General features: G+C 38.7%; 2 long non-coding RNA genes across 2 annotated transcripts in view; one reads left to right on the plus strand and one right to left on the minus strand.

Annotated features, from left to right (window-relative positions):
- Window positions 1-11,844, plus strand: part of LOC117940763 — a 19,293-nt gene extending 7,449 nt beyond the window's left edge. The window contains exon 3 of the long non-coding RNA XR_004655818.1: window positions 11,792-11,844. This is a non-coding gene — a long non-coding RNA (uncharacterized LOC117940763). The remainder of the gene's footprint in view (window positions 1-11,791) is intronic.
- Window positions 3,294-7,477, minus strand: LOC117940721. The gene is made up of 2 exons (XR_004655805.1): window positions 6,180-7,477; window positions 3,294-5,104 (listed from the first exon to the last, which is right to left on the minus strand). It is a non-coding gene; the product is annotated as an uncharacterized LOC117940721 (long non-coding RNA).
- Window positions 11,845-19,476: the final 7,632 nt, after the last annotated feature.

The raw sequence follows: 19,476 nt of genomic DNA on the forward strand, positions 1-19,476 counted from the left end.
AGGCCCCTGACCTTCGCCGCCACCCATGTGGCTGCGCACCCGACCCCAGCGGTTCCTCCCACAGGTGGTGAGCCCATGTGGATGTTCTTTTCCAAAAATGTGAAAAACACAGCTGTAAATGATAATCTGTGTTAATATTGGTGAACAGCTTCTGGGAAACGTCTTGTTTATCTCACACTCTGAGAGGTCAGGTAGTCCTGCTTCCTGGACAGAGGAGTTATTCATATCAAATACTTTAACCACAACAGTCTGGTTCTTGAAACTGTTGCTTCATCCATCACTATCTTTGTTTACAATTTATAAATCTCTTCCTTTTTTCCGTCGTGGCCCCCGTGCTGGATTAAATGTACTGCCAAAGAGGCAAGTGATCACTGCAGCCAAACAATTTCTTTAACTTGCCTTCCAGCACATGAAGTGCCTTTCATGAACATGTGTGCTTTTATAACCTTGAGCTACCACATTGCTTTACTTCCTTGGCATGTGTTCAGTGTTTTACAGTGAGGACTTGCTATATTGGGTCACTACGATTAGATTTTGAACGACATGTGATCCCCTCCTCAAGGTCAACATACCTTTTGTTTGTAGAAACGTCTCTTGGTCTCGTTCCGTCTCTCAGGCTGGTCATGGGAACCGCTTACTTTCTTTTAATTGTATGCCTTTTCATTTTTTTACCTGTAAACAACCACTTCATCTGCGTTACAGTAATTCAAATTAAGTAAAAATCTGAAGAATTTTTGGTCCTTAAAACTTAGCTCTCGCCAAAATTCAACCTAGGGTGATTTTTGTGAATGTACTCGGGTCCAATTCATGTTTAAAAGCATAATTAGGACGGAAAGGCCACTTAAGATTTAACATATTTTAATTTTTTGATCAAGTGGACTTTTGAATTGGAGTGCTGGGGGCACTACTATGATAGCATAAAATAATTGTTTTTAAAACACTAAGAAGGCTCAACACAACATGAAACTTTACTTGAAGAATCACCAGGGGCTCTACACATGAACTTGTGCATTGAGAACATTGTTTGTGTATGCAGAGTTTAATAAAAATAAAAGGTTTTGAACGATAACACACGTGCTTGTGTGAGTGAGTGAGCACCCTCACTACTTTATAAAAGTAGTCTCTTCAGTCTGTTCACATCCCTTTTCAATAGAGAAGTTAATCATGTCAAGAAGGAATGGGCCCAGTTGTTCACAGAAAGTTACATAAAATTAGGGGGGATCCCATCTTCTATAATGATCAAGCTGTCTGGGTCAGATGATTCCTCTGCTGATGATTAAGGCAAGTCAAGCGGATTTAACCATCTGTCACAGTGGGTTTTATCTAAATTTACCTCTGATTCATACAGATTAGAATAAACTGTTTGAAAGTCTTTATTTATTTCAACAGGGTCAGTCATAATATTGCCATCTGGAGATTTAATAAAAAGCAAAATGGTCACTGGACCTAATTCTCATGGCAAGTAAATGACTAGGTCTAGCACCATAGCGCTGTATTGTTCTATGAATTTCTTTCTTGACTAGTGACTGTTTTTTAAGCTTTTTGATCAGCAATCGCAGTTTACAACAATGAGTCTAATGTGGTGAATTCAGCTTCAAGGTTTTGTAGTTGAATTGACCTGTGGTATTGTTTCTAGTAAATCCTTTTATCGCGCCCCACAATATCCTGGGGTCTTAATTTCTGCAAAATGTGGGATTCCCACCTGTTGAATCTGAGAGGAACGTGGTTCGACGTTGCTTTTATGTTTTTCCATTGGTGCCTCTGCAATGGCATCAGAATCGCTGCATTGTGCACTGCTCTTGTTTGCCATTCTGCTTCAAATAACTCTGACAAGCACACAATGGTAGAATATTGGAGTTGGAACCATATAAAACAACTATTTGGCAAGGTTGGGCCAGGAGCTGAACCGCCATCTCTGTTGAGCCGATCACTTGACATCAAGCCTTGGGGCACAACTTCACAACCAAAACATGTGGTTAGAGAAGGATAGTCTTGGTTGAACTGGAGCAGTTTCTCAGAGTCTTTGCAAACTTCTTCAGGACTTTGTCCAAACTCAACGGATCCGTTTTGAGCTTTAAGGCCAAGTGCCATTTGCATTAGGATTGAAAGATAGGACAAAGAAATGTCCGGAGAAAAGGTGTGCCAGGGTGTCTCTACCACAGGGTCAGGTAAACGCAGACGAGATTATGCTGGGTAAAAGTAAAAGAAAGGAAGAACATTAGTCTAGTGTTGTCCCTTACTTAAAAGTCTTCTTGTCCTAAACGTTTCTGACATTAATTCTCCTGACCCAATCTTTCCCTTTTTGCTGGAGTCATGTTCCGGATGAGTTTCAGAACTCACCAAAAGTTCTTCATGCTACAGTTTTTTCCCAATATAATTAAATCATACAATTAAATCCAGACATGTTCACAAAAACGCCTGCTTTTCAGTTTTACCGGCAGCATTTTAGTGTTAAAGGTGAAAACACTACTCAATCCTGCTTTAACAAAATACAGAATACATAGGTATTATTACACATGTTTTGAATTGTAAATGTATTCTTCATTTCTGATTAAGATGAAGTAAGTCTACCGTAAGAGACCTGTGCCACTGTTATTATTCATACAGTCAGTCTTTATAATGGAGCTGCAGTCATTATTAGTTGAAACAGGAAATCCTGTTATCATTATTAAGTCAGAAGATGATTCAAGATGAAGCCACATTACCATTAATTAAGATTTAGTCGCAGTGTCATCAGGATGAAGTCCTGTCATTACACATTCACTGGAATATATCCAGTCCAGCCCCTCCAAATTCATTATTTCAATCATTTAAATTAGAAGACCAGTTAAAGAAATCTAACCCTAATAAAGTAACAGTTACTATCACCAATTATTACACATTTTGTCTTCAATTGTTCTTCCCATCTGCTTAATTAAGTAAAGTACCAGGAAAGCCAGTACAACTGGCTTCATTTCAGACCATGTTGATTCCAATGAAATAAGAAATTGCCTTTTTAAATCAACTTTTTGAAATGATCTTTTGACAGGTGCACTTTATGTGACTGCAGTTGCTGTTTAATGCATGAAAGCAAGATAGCTGAGGATCTGAAGTACATGTCCTGTAGACATAGAACATGTACATTTCTGATGCATAGCCTGCACATAAATTATGAAAATAACTTTTAGTGCATGTGAGAGTATCCATTTGGATTTTAAACATATTATAATTAGTACAAGTAGAACTACATGATTCTGCCATACATTCATGTGACAAGCATTCATACATGAACCTGATGGGATGGACAAACATCACACATTCTTATTAATTTAATGAAGTTATATTACAGAAGTCATAACAGTAGACAGGTCCACTTTTACAAAACAATCTTGAAAGACGAGGAACTATGATTCATGACATAAATGAAAATTTACAAAGGGAGGAATTTCTCAAATGAAACTTAAAACTTAGACATAGAAAAAACATATAATGGAAATCTAAACTCAAATGTTAAGCCAAAACCTAAAACATAAACATATATATTGACTAGAAGTACAAAAGACTGACATGTATTTGTGAAGAGGCGAAAACTTTACTCCATCAATGAGGACCAGGGTGTTTTTTGCTATGGGGGATTTGTGGGATTTTATCCTTTCTGGTCTACATATTCTTGCTTCTGCTGAATCATTTTTATCCCCAGTGGGGACTCAATGCATCCCCACCTGAAAGGGATCAATGCTTCTCGACCAATAGAACATTATATACCTAGAATTTAAGTATTTGAAACTAATTAAAGCGCTGTAAAATGAACACTCTATAGTGCCATGGAACGCTAAAATCCGAGCGGCAGGTGCTGGTTGTATGAAGCCTCTACAGAGCTCCGGGACGCCACTAACAGCGGCAGTTTTTTAGCTGCCAATAGGTGAGGCACCGCCAGATGAGGGTCCTTTCAGGGGCCATGGTAGTTCAGTTTACCAAGAAACACTGAGCAAACTAGAACACTCCTATGAACTCTGTGCTCTGGCCTGAAAGCGCTGTGTTTTACGTTGACACGACATTGTTCTATTTCACTTTGGGATTAGTTTCCATTGAATATTGAAGTTTATAAATACACGTTTTGGCATTGTTGCCCCCCCCCCACCTCCCAAGATGTTTATTCACAAATTGCACCCTGATGAGCACAGTGATGTGTAAAAGAGAAATCTGCTGGTAGCCATGCATGTAAGTTAGGTATACATAATGCTGCAATGGTAGCATGTTATAGCCATACAGTATGTTTACAATATACAGTATACAGTGCTGCAGAAGTTTCTTATTTGCATAGCGATCAATTTCTTTATTATGTCTGCATCTTCTTTACCATCGTTGTCTAAGTGAGTGAGTGTATGCACAATAGGCCTATGTATGTGCTAGACTTGTAATGTATTTTTCCCTTCAAACATTTTGGCTTTGGTTGTCACAGTGAAGTCTCCATGGCGAATACCACATAAGTATAATACATTATACACTTCTCAGCAAGTCATGATATTTTGAACAAACAAGTAATAGTTTATTTCCTGGTTGTACTACTTCGTTTTTTTCTTCCCTGTAGTAATTCAGTCCAACTTCTTGCATTGCCTTCTCCAGAAACTACATTAAATACAACTACAACTAACTACATTCACCAAATATCCTCATTACTGAAATCAAAATATCTGCCAAATGTGTAACTTATTACCACTCTGGTACCAGATATTTGGGGAGTTAAGGGATCTTCAAACTGTTCCTCATCATAAGGGCTGTTGAATGTGAGTGTGGTGTGGGCTTGTAAATAATATACCCTTAACGAGACATTTACTTAGGCTGTTGATTTTTGTTACTTATCCGTCTTCTCATCCATTAAATATCCTCATGTCACCACACTGCAGTTTTTACATGTGCTCAGCTGGATAGAGTCACTGTAAATCCATTCTGTATCATGATGTAGAACACGGTCATCTTGGCCCCACCTTTGCCATGTGCACTTTTATTCATAATCCAGGAAGTTGGATCCGAATGAAGTCAGTGCCTCAGTGTAGTCTCTCAGTTTGTCTAGTTGCCACCTCGCCCCGTCCAGTCCTTCTGTGAAGATCGATGTTGGTGATCTCTATGGCGATAGAAAGCATGCGTAAAAAAAGATTTAGGATCCTTTTTTTTTTTTAATTAAGATTATTTTTCGTGCATTTTCGGCCTTTATCATTGGAATACAGCTGAAGACATGAAATGGGTGTGGGGGGTGGGGGGGGGACTGACATGCAGTTCCCCCCCCCCCGCAGGAGAAACACAGGTCGGAGTCAAACCCAGGTACGCTGCGTCAAGGAGTAAACCTCTATATATGGGTGCCCGCTCTACCAACTGAGCTGTCCGGGCGGCCGGAAATTGTATATTTTTAAGCTCTCTGTTTTCAAGGTCTGATAAATTTTCTCTTTATCAGGAAATTTCAACTCTATATCCTATCTAGTATAAATACTCTGCAACCAGGTATGCCTATTAGTCAACCCCAGATGCAACCAATGTATACCACACTAAAAATGTATTAGTAAATTATGAGTTACATAAATGTCCAATGAGGGAAATGAAGAAAAAGGAAGAAAAGAGGATGACATAAGATATATGGAGAGAAGAAAGACTGGACAAGTCAGAGGTCTGGTGAGGGCAGTGCGTGCGTGCGTGAGTGCATGTGCAGGGGAGTGGTTTCACTATGTGGACATCACGGTCTGGTGCATCACACGCAGCAGGGACGCAGGAGATGACGAAGGAAGGAAGAAAGAGAACAGAGGGTACTATGTGACATTAAAGAGAAATACAGTGAATACAATATTATATATAGATATTTTAAAGAATAGAATAACAAAACCGTTATTATAATCATCATTATGCAATGTCTCATTCCTTTACAGTTTACAAGAAAAAACATCTTCCCTGGGAGAGGATGATCTCATAGAAATCTGGATTTTAAGTCGAAGACACTGGGTGACTCATGTTTGCTGCAGACATGCTCATCACTTTCAATGAGCGATGTTACAGTAATTCTGCTAACAAGCTGTTTTTCGAGGAGGGAGAAAAGCTAAAACGAAATGTGTGAACATGAAAAATAGACAGCAGCTGTTCTTCCTAAAAGCAAAGGTGGCCTACATCAGGTTGCTGCACCACGTCAGTAACTACAGTACTTTACTTCTCACCTCTAGGTGCCTGGGTGGCTGAGTAGATGGAGCTACTGGAGTTGATAACAGGCGCCTGGAGTTGGTATCCTTTACTCCCATGGGGCTGTGTAGGCAGGTATTATCAGCAGTAAGATAGAGAGAATCAAAAAAACACCTAACTGCCTGATTGGAGGGTTTTTTACATTGCCTTGTCCAATGAAACAGATGCTCATGTTTGCGTGATTTCTTCTTTGTGGGGTCTGCTGAGTCACCCCCAAAAGTTTTGGGTCACATAGCTAGAAACACATTGTTTCTATCTGACGGGAGGGAGTAAGGGTGTTGTTTGATGTTAACTGTAGGTGGTGGATGAACGCCTGAGCCTCGACCGACCAAACAAGAACCACAAACACTGATACATTTTGTGACTATGTACTGTGGGGTTGAGTTCTTGGTTGTTTGTTAGAGTTTAGAAATACAGCTAACCTGTCCACTTTTTTCCCATCTTTGATTTTTTTCTTATCTTACTCATTTCTTCTTACTCTAGAGTTTAAGCTATTTTTTAAGTCAAACATGATCCTCGTTACACATTCTCTGTCCTCTCTCTGACGCATTGTTTCTACTTTCCTTGCTCACACTCATATACAGTGTCTCTTTTCATGTCAGCTGTCATAAGTGAATGTACTACTGGTGTAAATGAAAATGAGCATTTCCTGCCTCATCTTTCCTCTCTCTTCCACATCTTCCCATATCACTTTACGTGTCACTCATTGGCACTCTTCATCTCAAATGACCAATGTTACAAGTCGTGTCTTCCTCCGCTCCTTTAGGCTCTGTTTTTGTCACAGACGGCTTTTAGTTAGCTCTGTTCTGTCTGTAAAATAATTTTCTGATAAAGTCAACCACAGAGAAACGATCTGCTCTGACCGCTCTTCCCATGGGATGTCAAGTCAGGGAGGGAAAAAGAAAAAAACAGATAGGAAGCTCGAGAGGCGCATTACAGCTCATTACTCTGCTGAGAGGACAATGACGCTGACACAGGCTGAGATAGTGAGATGCATGTGGAAACCCATGTATATAAACATGGGTAGTGGAAGACAATGGCTACATGATTTGTTCTGACTAGATTGGGTTAAAACTACATAATGCAGGAATGTATGTTGATGTGTTGTCCTCTGAGAAAGCACAGTACATGTAGAATGACCAATCTGACTGTGTTTATTTCAACAGGTCTCAGTTTCACATGTAATACTTGATGATCTGATGTCCCAAATATAAGAACAAAGTAATTTGTCCGTACTTCTAAAACAGTTACAAATCCAATAGATTGCCAAATAAAATCGTTATGTGATTTGACAACGCCATGGTAAAGATTTGGATCAGTTTAGGCACAAAATACCTTGGTTAAGTTGGGTACTTATTTCTTTATTAAAGTGGCTGGAATTAATACTTTAATTTTGTATCACGCAGCTAAGCAGACGGTCTTTCAGCTTGTTCTGGTTTTCTGGACCACAAGCATAAATTGTATAAAGTACAACTTAACTGTTTTGTTCAGTCCAATTTCGGTCACAGCAGGCAGCTGTTTCTTTGCCAAAAACACACTGTACCTGCGCAGCACACTGCAGAAAGACATAGTTTGTAACAAACTAATGAAAAAGAGTGAGATTTGTTCCTTCTGCTACATTCTAGTTTTATGAAGTGTCATCCCATTACTCTTTAAACTCCTCTGACCTGGTCTACCCTCATCTTCCTCATTCTGTATCTCCGTGTCCTCTCTATGCCATTTCTTCTCCCAACATTGCCTCTTTATGAGATTTCATCTTCTCGCGTACAGAATGATTTAAAGAGAGCTGAAAGCGAGGGCACTACAGTTTTTAATGATGTATTTATCCTTATAATGGGGAAAGAGTGGCTGTGACAGAGATGCCCCTCCGCAACATTCCTTGCTTGTTATATTTCAGCAAATCACTGCTCATCCACAGCTGAGCCTTTCTAAATGGAATTGGTTTCCTCTGGGCTTTTTAAGGATTAAGGCTAAAGTTTCTTCAAATGCAAGACATGAGTGTCAGATGAACTGGAGTTTTTTTTAAATGTGCTAGCAGTGTGAATGTTTGTGGTAATTTACTGCTCAGGATGCTGACTTTGGGTCCTGGGACATAACCTACAGCTTAATTCGTTTAGCATGACATAATAGCCATCAAGTACATGTCTAAAACCCTTTCACAGGCATCTCTTTTTAAAACCAGCTTCACAAGTTGGCTGGCTAAAGCTACAGCTGAGATCTGTGCAAAAACAACAGTTGTCAGCTAGAATTGAGAAGCCTGATGGTGTCTTCCTTTGTCTTAAATCAAGGACCCATTTTAAAACAAATCATTTAGAACTTATTAGATGTTTTCTCACATGAACTCTGGAAATTTTTTGTAGAATCAGGTCCGGAGAGTCCTTTCATTTAGCACACAACACAAGATTGTCTCTGTCAGATGAATTCTCACTTCCTGTAAATTAGGTTGTGTTTAGGTGAGTGGTGGAGCTTGGGTAGAACGTGCTGGAGACAGGACATGGCGAGGGTTACACCATGTTCAAGGCATGACACGGATTACACAGGTTTGGAATATGGTCGTAAACAAGTGTATTTCTGAAAGTTGTCTGACAATTTCGGCATTAGCCTTTCCCAACAGAAGTTCCAGAATCACTTTGTCTCTACAGCTTGACATTTTCACTGGTGCCTTCAGATAAATCACCTTTTTTCTTCTCCCTCGGATGTTTATATTCTTTCAGTTTTGTGCCAGCCACATGATTGAAAGGTAATCAACATGCCCACTCGCTGGCTGCCATTTCTCAAGACACTAACCTGCTCTATGTGCACTTGGGCTAAATCGGACATTACATGGACTTTGTACTAGGAGGCTGGCAGGGTACACTCTGTTTATTGTCCGATCCAACTGATTTGGACATTTGCATTCTCACATACAGCTCTTCCATGCAGTGTCTAGTTAAGTTAGGGTTGCAGTGCATGTGTGAGAAGGAGCTGTTGACTCATGAAGCAACAGTAAGTAAGGGTTGCAAGGCTAAGTGAACGGCCTATTCCCCTTATTGGCCAGAGTATTCAGAATTAGTCAACTAAATATACTGGGTGCTGGGAATGTAAGAATACAAACAATATAATAGAAAATAATGGTATAGACAATACAGGTTGGAGTTCAGTGCTTTGGTCTAGCATCATCAGGATGTTATACAGTAGGGCTCAAACCTCTGGCTTCTCTAACAACTAAATCCCATCACACACAGATTTAAAAATTACAAGCTGCAACAGTGGATCTCTCTCAAGCTTCTGATTCCACCAAGAGATCAAGCTATGATCTCATCTAATGCGTTTGACCTCTGCTGAGCCTGGTGTAACCAGGACTGAATGGGTTTATATAACACCAGCTTGGCTTGCATAACCAGCTGACCATTGGCAAGTATGCAAGAGCACTATTAGTTTGAGGCCAATGTTTTTTTTTATCCTGGAATCCACGATGAATGAATTTAGTATTTTGCCCAATGCTCATTAAAAATGTAATTGTGTTCTCACTTTGGCTAAAATAAACATCCCTGTGACCGATTTAGAATCTGCAACCACAAAGGGCAAACCTGGGGACAAATTTGTCTGATTGTAGCTTCACTGGTCTTGTTAACTTTCCAATGATTAAAGCACACATATGTGTTGTATCTATTTGACTGTTGTGGGTCATTCACCTGGATGGAAAAGACAAGTGGCTGAATTAGGAAACCTTTTAATGTAATAGTAGTGGAAATTTAACAATAAACCATGGCTGCTCATGATTATTTCCGGCTATTGTGATTAATTGGTTGCGGGTTGCTGACAAGCAGAGCTCTGGAAGAGGACTGGGTTAAGTTGATGAATGAACCTGTCCTATAGCAAGGCGTTTATTAAAACTCAAATTATATGGTAGGGTTGTCTTTGAACTTTCTGTAGATCTGTCTATTTTGTTAAGCACTTTGGATACCTGCTGGTTGTTGTAAAGTAATACATAAATACATTTTGATTGATTGATTTTGATTGTCAGCTTGATTTAGTTCATCCAATTGTGTGCTGGGTAGCTTTCTTGCTGGTTAGTCATATGAAATGTGCAACAAAGGATATACACAAATGGTATCTGGCTGTGTGTGGTCTTGTTTGGTCGGTATTCAGTATTTTGAAGAAGATCTGATTCAGTAGTCATTGGAGAAGTCCCTTATTGTGACTTTTGTTTTTGTTTAACCTTAAATCTTTTCTTTTAACATTGTTTCAATATAGAACTGAAGTGAAAAAGTTATACTTGTGTCTCATCAAGGCCTTATTTCAGTTTTCAATGACAGCTTAAATAAACAAATAAATAAATAGTGTTATGTTTCACATATTAACTGCATTGAATAACTGTACTCTCTTCTGTTTATTAAAAAAATGTGAAAAGCATTTGATTGAGGAATCCCATGCAAATTCCCTTTTTAAAACTCTTTAAAAATCTCATCTAAAAGTGAGGCCAATTTACATCATTTCTGAAGAAAAATGTATTTTCAGGATGTTTCAGATTCCCCATTTCCAGACAGTGGCAGTATTTTTGCTCCACTCTTCTATCTTTTCAGAAGGCACAGGCGCAAACCACAGCCACCACTACTATGTTGCCAATGGTTGCCAGCACAGCAATCCACAGCCAAATGGTGTCACTGGACACTTTCCCATCATCCTCTGCTTCTGAAGGTCGAGAGTAGCCGGCGTTTAGGTTGGAGGTGGACGTTTGCAGGGACGTGTTGCCATTGTACGGTGAATCCATGAAGGCCCCGCTTACAGCCGGGTAATGCTGTCAGGAGAGAGAGAAACAGGGGGGTTTTCAGATTAAATTCTGTGAAGATTCAACTCAGTCCTTTTCGTTGCACACAGTTTGAAAAAAGTTAACTGGGCTAAACTCAAAACTCCAATCCAGTGATTTAGATTTAACTTTTCTAGATTTCAGAAAACAGCATATTACAGCACAGACTAGCAGTTGTGTTTCTACTAAAACTCAAAGTCAGACCAAAAGTGACAGTTGTTTAGTAAGGATTAACAAACGAGCCATGAAGAGAGCTGAAAGGTTCTTCCTCAAAATTGTTTTTGATTATTGTATTTTGCTAATTATTGACATGAGTTAAACTATCATTTTGCTATCAATTCACTTTTCTCAGGAAGTCATTATAATGTGTCTAGATTCTCACTTATCCACATAAGTAAGAATGTTACTAACCATTAGAAGAATATTTATTCGGTTCAGTTTGTTTTCCGAAAACTAGCTTTTAAATTCATGTCAAAATGTCTTCAATTGATCAATCAGATTGAATCATCACTTCTGATTAAGATCTAATTTTCTACTTTAGCTGAACGCAGTGACCTTTTAATTTCTAATATATTTGGTAACTCTTTACTTGAAGGTATCTACATCAGAGTGACAGGACATTGTCATGAACACGTGACACTGTCATGACACAGTCATAACGCATGAACCTTAACCCTTAGCCATAACCCTAACCCAAACACAAACACAAACCTAACCATATCCGAATGACACTTGCTAAAAAAATTCTATTTCATAAACGTTTATGACTTGTTTATAAGGCTTGAGACACGTTCATGACAGTGTCATGTCACTCTTTTTTAGATACCTTCAAGTGCAGTGTAACCAAATATTCTTTGTCTTAAAAGGCTAAAAGTGAGATGCATTCAGCCTTGAATCAATCTTACAATGATGAGGACAGCATGGCTGAACAATAACATGTTTGGTTCAGGAGGTTGACCCCAAAGCTGTGCCTGGTCTCAGGACAGCTGTGCTGTACAGTGAAGAGAAATCAGCCTCTCAAAGGGATTAATTCTCAAACGGATTAACAAGAGTCAGACACATTCAGCCAATGGCACTTCAGTTTGCACGGGGATGCAGTTTGCAGATTTCTGTCTTTTTTTACATGAATTTGAAAATTAATTTATATTAACTGTTTATTTTAATTGCACATTTTGTATAAATAAATAAGTAATTTAATAAAATAATAAATATTATTATTTAATTATATAAACTGAAAGATACAGACACACACATTGAGGATGGAGAAAAAGGCACACAAAAAAACAAGCAAGGCTGATAATGAATCCCAGTTTTATCTCAGCTGGATGTTTCTGTCCCTGGGGGGCTTCCATTGCATCCAGTCACCCAGACAGGACTCCATCATTATGCATTGAGCTATCTCTGGTAATTAATAGACCAAGACGTACATGTCTACAGAAGAAGAAACAAGCAAATTTCCTGTCTTTTTGTCTTTCTATCATACACACATTTATGGACACTACCGCTAGCTTTAGTTGCTTGTCTTGCTGCTAGGTCTTGAGTTGTGATACCTGTGTTACAGACATGCAATTGGTAAACTCAGGTTCACAAACTTAAACTACTGTAACACACAAACTCAAAAAACACTACAAAAGAGTAGAGCACCAAGGCTGTTTCATATTCGTACATCCAAACAATAGACTGAACAGCCTGATACAAACTGACAACTCAGTGGCCTTTAACAATTCAACATTTCATTCTGACGGCTGAAAGGTTCAAGTAAGTTTGACCCTTGAACTTGTGGGTGTTTTAGCATGTAAAAGCACTATTCTGCGATTGCCGAACAGCATCACTTCCACCTCGACTGTGAAGGTTTGACAATTAGCTTTTCAACATTTAGTTGGACTAACTACTAAACTAAAGTATAGTAAGTATAGTATATAGATTGGGGAAATAGGATGCAAATATATGCTGTTTGTTCACGCAACAATTGTGATCCATTTTAACACTCATTGCGGTGCCACCTTCTAGTGGCGGTAGTAGTAGTAATTATGATGGGAGCTAAGCAGGATGTACGGTGACAAAGTATTAGAGCACCATATTAAGCGTGGTGGATCATTGATGTATTGTAAGACCTGGATAAAGCGCTTGAGGCGGAGCCCCATTCGTTCCTTGCTCAGTGGCACATCATGGGACCAAAAAATAACCAGCTCTCCCCTCTGCATCCACTTTTTTTGCTCACTACTAACTTGAATGGGAATATAATGATTTAATCGTGCAGCTCTTCTAGACTTTCCAAATTGTATCTGACCAAATGGAAGAAATTCTGATTCGTGGGGGTTATGAAAAATACAGACATCTCTTTTCACATTGTATGTCTATTACATGACTTTGCAATTCCACTTTTGGCCACTATAGTCAATTTGCATTAAGAGCGGCACACTTCTTGGAGGCCTGGGGTGGATGGTACACAGGGTGCACAGGACTTTCACCCAGGAGACAAATTTCCATGAATTTCACCCAAACCACAATCTTTTTCTAAAGTTAACTACGTAATTTTGGTTCCTAAACCTAACCAAACTGTGACTGTTTCAAAACGTTAACATGTTTAAAACCATACTGTTCAGTTCTGTAATTTAGACATGAGGATGGAGCACAAGCAGGAGGGGGGTTGTAACATTAAAAAATTCCAATGGATTGTTTTAGAGGGTAGGAACAACCAATCTATACTGTTGTGGTTTGGTATCAAGCAAAGCAGATTGTTTTGATTTTATCTCATTACTGAGGAAGATTCACATACCTTGCTTTGAACAGTGTTTCAATTCCATTCACAGTGGGTAAAGGTGTTAAAAATATGGATATTTAAAATATAAGCAGATAAAAAAGTGTGAGGAAAAGAAAATCTCTTTCAGTTTTGTTATCACTCAATATCAGGAATCCCATCGTAACATATGCATTGGTAGCGGCTCAATTAGTACTTGTTGTTGTCATTCAAATGTAGTATCTTCACAGGGGAATGGAGGTATTTACACTCAAATATTTTTTTTTCAACAATTCTTAATGTGGGTTCAAAGAGGGATCACTGGGAGCATGACATGAGGTTATGTAACGCCACTTGGCCACTGATGCATGGTTAAAATGTCTGATTGTTTTAGCTAAATCTGCTTCTTCAATCTGTCTTTAAAGCAACTGAGGTGATGATTTACTGTAGAGTTTGTGGACAATTTAGAGAGACACCTTTCTACTTTTCCAGACATCACAACAACACCACCCCTCAATATAGTCTACATTTGCAGAAAGTAGACATAAAGACATTCTGCAAACAGTTCCAATGAGCAACTAACTTACCATGGAAACTTGAAGTTAAAGAGTCTTAGATCAAAAAGTATGAATTACATTAAAAATTAGTGATTCCCACATTTAATATTGGTACAAAACCCTAACCTTTTGGGGAACACAGATGTCAATGGACTCATTACATGTCCCAACCAATAGGAGTAGATTCCAGGCCTGACATGAAATATATTATATCCCCCAAAAATTACCGTTATGATTCATTATTCTTGCACAACTGTCTTGTCTCATCTCGTAAAACGCAACCACCTATTGTGTGTGCTTGTGTGCGTGCATGCATGTGGTCATTCCTGTGCAGAGATGAAAAAAAACTTGAGTCTAAAATGTTGTAACCGTTAATATAGGCCAGCATAATTTATGAGAAAACTTTAAAAGCTCTCACTCCAGCCACTTATATGTATATTTAATTAACTGCCTCCCAGGTTGTTGTTTTTTGAGTAAAGGAAAGGGACAGGAGTAGATTTTGATGTTCCAATGCTAGTTTGTGAGAATTTAAAGGTCACATATTATGGTTTTCCATGTTTTCTGTCATATCTACATTGTTACAATGTTGGATTTTCATGTTAAACATTCAAATAATGAGGAAAAAGTGTTTTAGACAAATCTTTGTGAACACGTTCATTTTTTTAAGTATTTGTAACACTTCTGTTCAAACAGTTTTTTCTACTTTCAGCTAAGTGTTACGCAACTCTAAGCCGGATTTCTATGATGAGTCATCTGCCCCAATTAGGCATGACTGGAGTGTTTTTTATAAAGCCACCGCATTGTCAACATTGTCCTATGTAACAACTTGCTAACGGCAGTAAACAATGTCACCTTGGCTGTCAGTGTCTTTATATTATCCCCAAATCAGGTCACATTACTCCTGAAATATTTTCTGTTAGTAGTATTTGTTTTAAAAACCTTTATTTGCCATTTTTTACTATAGGAATTGCTGGTATATTCTATTAGTGCCAACTGCTAACTAAAGTAGCTACATGGCTAATGGCAGTAAAAAAGCTCATTTTTGCTGCCAATGTTTGGGTTGTATTACTTCTGAAATATATCCATTTGGGTAGTGTTTGGTTCAGAAGTCTTTATCTGCAATTTTTGACAATAGAAAGTAGGCCTACTGCTTTGTTTCACTACTATCTGATGTTTGCACGCTAACTATTGAGTAGCCACACGCTAATGCAACATAGCTGTAATCTTGGCCAATGCTGGCCATTTCTCCCCAAATTCTGGTCACTTTACTGCTAGTACCAGTTGTGTAATGTTTGGTTTAGAAGCCTTTATTGGTGATTTTTTACAGTACAAAGTACTGCTTTGTATTTCATTACAGTAGCTCCAGCTTCAACTAGCTGGAAACATGGAGTGGAGGCTCCGGAGTTTCCAGGAAGCGCGGAGGCCGATCAGAGTAGAATGTGCTTTTTTGGGAGGAGGGATTAAAGAGACAGGCGCTCCTAGAGAACATTTTATACAGTGAATACAGGTGCAGCAGCAATGGGCAGTATGAGAAAAATAAAGTTTGTTTTTTACAGTAAAGCATGTAAACAAAATGCAAGTATAATCCTCCAAATGCTATATAATAGTTGCCATTTAAAGCATCCACCATATGGACACAATCACAACCTGGTGACTAAACCATTTCTAGCAAAGGGCGCATTGAACTTGTTCACCTTCTCATTAAAAAAGCCTTTGCCTCGAAGCTGTGTCTCATTCTGTGAGTAAAATAGTACAGAAAGGTCATCAACCAAAAACAGCAGTGAACATAAGCATGTGGAAGAGTTATAACACCACATGCCTGGAAGTCTAGTTTTGCATTGCCAGACCTACCTTCACGGAGCTGCAGAGTAATAATATTAGTAAATTTAATTTATATAGCTATTTTCAAAGGACTCAATGTTGCTATACAGGGCAAAAACAAAAGAAAATGTAACAAAACAAAACTGAACAAACAAAATTAGCAGGAGTTAGCATGTACACTTAAACTTCACATACTGACTTCTACTTTTGCACTACTGGCGTCAGCTATTTTCATAACTATTACAGAATTATTATCAATAACAACACACTTTACACACGATCCACAGAACTCATACACTAAACAAACTTGGTATCATATTCAACATTGCGTCAGTAGTGTTTCCGGGTCAGTAGACTATGGCAGGCTTATTATTGTGGTATTATTTGATAGGCTATTTATAATGAATTGAATCTCTATGCGGTTCAGTAAATTGTGATGGATGCAGTTAGTTGTGTGTTGGTTGACTTTGGCTGAAAACTTCACTTTGGAAATTTGTTAGCACCTCCAATTTAAAATATTTTTCCACGGCTCTGTGACACATTAACGGTTATTCAGCTATAGGATGCACACAGAACTACAGGCTGAATAAGTAGGTGTCCGCTGTGTGAACGTAACACAATGACAGGTATTCAACTACACAATAGCACACAGAACAACTACCAGGGCATGGTGATGTAACTAACTGTTGACAAGCGTCTTCCGGCAGTGCATTGTTAAAGCACTCATCTGTGGTCCAGCTTTGGCCATCGTGTTTTCAACCCCAAATTAGCTTCCTTTGTTTTCTTCCTGGCTACTTCAGTTGCCCTACCCTTCATGTGACTTTAAAGTGCAGACTCGCCCATTGTAAAAATCTGCACGTCTTCTTTCAGAATTTACAACAGGCAACTCGTTGGGGTTTTCCCCGTTTAATCCCTATTTGTCATCTTCCAGCCAACGTTCATTGAAACGACAATCTTTTGGCATGGCACAGTAGTGATTTCATGGGGGGCGGAGCCGGCTGAGTCACACATGACTGACAGATTGCAGCCACACCAAGCGAGCAGGTTTTGTTAAAGGCTCTCCAAAATGTTATTTCCCCATTTAACAAACAAACTATTCAGTCAGATAGGTAGTTGTTGTATAAGTAATACAGTTACAATTTCAAAGCATTTTATCAAAAATTCAAGTTAAAGTTAGAAAAAGTAGACATGTTGTAATGTGGCTAATTAATAAAGAAAATTCTAACAGTGCCATGTAATGGCCAATTTACTCAAGATTTGACATGGATGCTCAAGCCGCTATGCGTAACAACTGTGTCATGTTTGGTGGCAATCGGAATAAATTTTGGCCAGATGAGCAACGTCCTCTTTCAACATTCCCAGACAGGAAGTTGGTCCTCTCTAACTTATACATTTTTTGCATCAAAATTCCTTGGATAACTTTTTGTTAAGAGTGTCAGTAGATACTACCTGCAAGGATTCAAGAAGATTTAAATCACAGCCAAGGAGGAGTTTGAAAGAATGTAAAACACATGAAAATTAATGAAGTCAAAATGGCCGCCTTCCGGTTGGAGCTCATAAAGGTAAATGGGAAATGTCCACAGTAATTAGAGCAATATCAATATCAATTCTGGTGAAGATCGGAGTAACTATGTCCAAGTTAAGAACTTCCACGCATTAGGGGGCACTACAGAGCCCGCTTATAGGCATGGGCCAAATTGCTGAACAGTCTGAAAAGCTTCCAGGTTTTTATATGGGCACCAATTTTTGTTAGTTTTCCTTTATATTGAAAATCGAAAATCGCCTGGAGAAGGCTCTGTTTCTGAAACTGCGGAGGTTGGACCTCAGGGAAAGTGAGGGCTGGTGGGGGGAGAGGAGGTCAGTGAGGTGTGAGGGGGCCAGATGATGGAGGGCTTTGTAGGTGAAGACAAGGATTTTGTGTTCCGGTGGGTACGAAGATGGGTTCGGAGTTGTGAGGCAAAAACACATTCCAGAGATGGGTTTGGAGTTGTAAGGTGTCGATACTTTCCGGGAGTAGGGTCTGGCAAGTCCAAGCAGCATTTCGGGATGGAAAAAAAAGAATTCTAGTGTAGTGGTATTTCTTTAAACCAATCTCATTTGTCTTGGGTGGGGCAATCGTCATGCGGCACAACGGCGCATGGAAAATGTGTACGTTCAAAGGTTGTTTTAGTCATGGAACGGAAAACTTAGATTGGACAAATAGTCTAGCTAGCTGTCTGTATTTACACTGCAAAGATTTACCATAGTCCTCATAAATCAACCAGAGTTTAAAATGCCAACACAAAGAGAGCCCAAGGCAACAGATATCTAAATGAGTGAAATGCGGCAGAATTTCCATCAGCAAATATCAGTAGCTATGAACTACTGGAAGACAAACGATCCAAAGTTATAAAGATATCATTGTTTTTAGAACCGCACGGTCTAAAATCTAAAAGCTAAATACCTTCTCCATGCTGAAAATCTGCATGGTTAACTGAAAATGGAGAACAGAAAGTTGAAAGTGGAAATGTAGACCAGCAACATGTTGTAACCTTACCTTTTACTTTTGCAAAAATTGGGCAGATAATTGATTATATGCATGTTAGGCACACATTTTTCATCCTAAATCTTCCCATTCTGCTAAACTGACATGGGAATAACTCAAACTGCAGGAAAATGGTTTCCCATCAGAAGAAGCCACATAATGTATTATTTCAGAATTTGAAAGAATTAAAGCACCAAAAGGCAAGCAACTAAAGTGACGGCTAGAATTATGGCATTAGGTATCAACACTAAGCTGTGTAGAACGTGGCAATGTGTTAATTCAGACTAAAGTTCCAGTTATGTAAGAAACTGACCTCTTTACAACCACTTCACAGTTTCTGTTTCTGTTACTTTTGTTTGTCTGTACTTGATTGAAAGTGCATCTGCAAACACACACACACTCACACACACACATACATGCACACACACAAATGAAAAAATTCCAAATAAAGTTTGTGCATCAGAACATGGGAGATGTTGATGATGATGATGATGATGGGATAAATAAAGTATCTCTATCTACAGTATATCTATATCTATCTAAATGACATATAATTTATTTTACACTGCAATTTTCACCAATACATACTGAATATACTTATACTTTAAATACACTTAAACCATATTCATAGACAAAAACATGCACTGCAACAACAGAAAAGGAAAATCAAGACAAATACTGTAAGGTGACTCCTCACATAATGGAGGTGCTATTTCAACAACACACCAGCAGTGTTACAGAAAACTGACACCAGCTGCAACAGTAGTTGCCTACTTACAGTCACTCAGTTTAGAAGCCACATAGTCAAACAGAGGTTTCATAAAGTTAGGAAGACACAATTACT

The sequence above is a fragment of the Etheostoma cragini genome, chromosome 3 (genome assembly GCF_013103735.1).
Source record: "Etheostoma cragini isolate CJK2018 chromosome 3, CSU_Ecrag_1.0, whole genome shotgun sequence".
Lineage (NCBI taxonomy): Eukaryota > Metazoa > Chordata > Actinopteri > Perciformes > Percidae > Etheostoma > Etheostoma cragini.